Source organism: Protomyctophum parallelum (assembly GCF_964188405.1).
Source record: "Protomyctophum parallelum genome assembly, chromosome: 1".
Classification (NCBI taxonomy): Eukaryota; Metazoa; Chordata; class Actinopteri; order Myctophiformes; family Myctophidae; genus Protomyctophum; species Protomyctophum parallelum.
Window position 1 is genome coordinate 74,324,115 of NC_139697.1, and position 2,500 is coordinate 74,326,614.

Consider the following 2,500-nt stretch of genomic DNA (forward strand, 5'->3'; position numbering starts at 1 on the left):
AATCAATTGGGCCCACTGCCAGAGCCTGATTGGTTGAGCCTCAATTGGCTGAGGCAGAGGCTGGAAATTGCACAGGTGAAAAAAGTTGGCCTCATTAGGCCCACTGGCAGAGCCTGGCCCAGGTGAAAGGAGTTGGCCTCATTAGGCCCACCGGCAGAGCCTCTTGTGGTGGTTCTGGAGAAGCGTGGGTCCGACCGACTCGATACCTGGCACTGCACTCCCTGTGGGGTGCACACACGCACGCACACACACCGAGACGTGGCACATTTATAGTAGGATTAGGTCCCAAACATCACACTTTGTCCCATTTTGAGCAGAAAAAGGCCTAATAACCGCGTGGCCGTGTGCACGTCGGATTCGGATGTAGGGGGTTTTACCATGTGAGTAATAATAATACAATTAAATTAAATTTAAAATATTATTTTGAATGCTGTCTTAATGCTTATTAATCTAATCTCTTGATCTCGTGATTGGCACAGAAGGATTAAATAGCTATTCATGAGATGATCTCGTTTTGGCACAGATTGGGTTAGAATGCGTGAGGATGGTGCAGGGACTCTGCCACTGCCCTATGTGCCCTTCTGGTGTCTTGTAAGCCCTGTCCTGTATTTGTGTGACCCTAGCTGTTTTTGCACTATTGTGACTTAATTCCCTGTGTCCACTGTCACAGTGGACACAGGAATGAGAAACTGAAGGGGGAATGACACAGTGGCACTGTGTCATTCCCCCTTCAGTTTCTCACTCGCTCACTCCCATCTCCTCTCTTATGTGGACTTAATTGAGAGACTGCTTCCACCAGGTGTGCTACATCTAAGTTGATGAGACTCACTGAGTATAGAGCGTCGCAGTCCCGCCCCCTCGAGAGACCCGGAAAATAAATCCCCGTTCATTTTCCTCATAGACTTTTCAGAAAGTATTTATTTAAAGACGTTTACGCCGCGGACAAAGCCAACTCTTGTCGTGACAAATCATGACAACAAACAAAAAATGTCGGGCTGAACAAATAATTAGAAAGAAGAAGAAAACGGCAGGTTACAACTTACAACACTTTTTTTGTTGTTTTTCTTCTTTGTAATTATCTGTTTGGTCCAAAATATTGTGTTGTCATGACAAGAGTTGGCTTTTTTTTTTTTTCTTTTTTTTTTTTTTGCGGCTTACGCCTTTTATTGATTTTTGAAGGGACAGACAGTAGGCTGACAGGAAACGGGAGAGAGATGGGGGGATGACATGCAGTAAAGGCCGTGTCGGGTCCGGGAGTCGAACCCGCGGCACACTGCGACTGGATTACCAGTCCGGTGCCCAGACCGTTACGCTACGGCCTGGGCCAAGAGTTGGCTTTGTACGACGCTTATACGGTCTTTAAATAAATAAGTTTTGAAATGTCTATGGGAAAAATGCATTGGAAACTATTTCCTGGGCCTGGCATCGTCATGAAAGGGGGCGGGACTGTGATGCTCTATTTAAGGAGTGTGTTTTCAGTTCATTATGGATGCTGGATTCTTGTGTTCTGCCTTGTGTTAAAGACTTGTTGGAATTTTTGCACTTTGCCTGTTTACTGAAGATATCTGAGTTAACATGTTTCGTTTGTTAAAGGAGAATTCCATGCTAGAATGCTTTCTTATCTTTCTTACCTTTCTTTGTAGTTGTTACGTCCCCACCAAAGAGGTCCAGGTGTTTTTTGTGCAAAAACTCCTTATTGGCTATTTTCCCTACCATAAGCCCTCAATGAATTGCATTGCATTGAATGGGAATTGAATGGGGCTATGGGGTGTTATGCTATTTCCATCAAAAGAAGTAGTAAAGTGTGCCGCTTGGGATATTATTTACATTATGAAGAGAGGATATATACAAAGAAATTATAATTTTGAGCGATGGAAATAAGCGAATTAGCACAACACCCCATAGCCCCATTCAATTCCCATTCAATTCAATGCAATTCATTTAGGGCTTATGGTAGGGGAAACAGCCAATAAGGAGCTTTTGCACAAAATAACACCTGGACCTCTTTGGTGGGGACGTAACAACTACAAAGAAAGGTAAGAAAGCCTTTTAGTATGGAATTCTCCTTTAAAGTTCTACCTTTGTAGAGTATTCAGTTTGCCAACGTCCTTGTTCTTTTGAATGCTGTTTTATTGTACACTCTCAATCAAATCAGAGGGACATGGCCCTCTGATTTGAAGTTAAAGAATGACAAAACATGTCTTGAAATATAAACTAGGGTTATAAGTTATTGGGCCTTGAGGTGCATGCGGGCATTTATGGTGCAAAAAAAGAAGATGCAAATTTGTTCAATTGTTGAGACAGCGTCTGGAGAGAAGATAAAAAAAGATGTTCCCTTTTGGCAAAAATAGTATCTTTATTGGCAGAAGAAAGTGTAGAGGAGATTTTAAACTTTTCTTGGAGAATCAAAATTGTCTGGACTAGACCACAGTTGAATGGCAGGGGTGGGGGGGGGGGGGGTGTTGTATTGTGAATTGGAAGCTGCTAAGGATATTGTTAT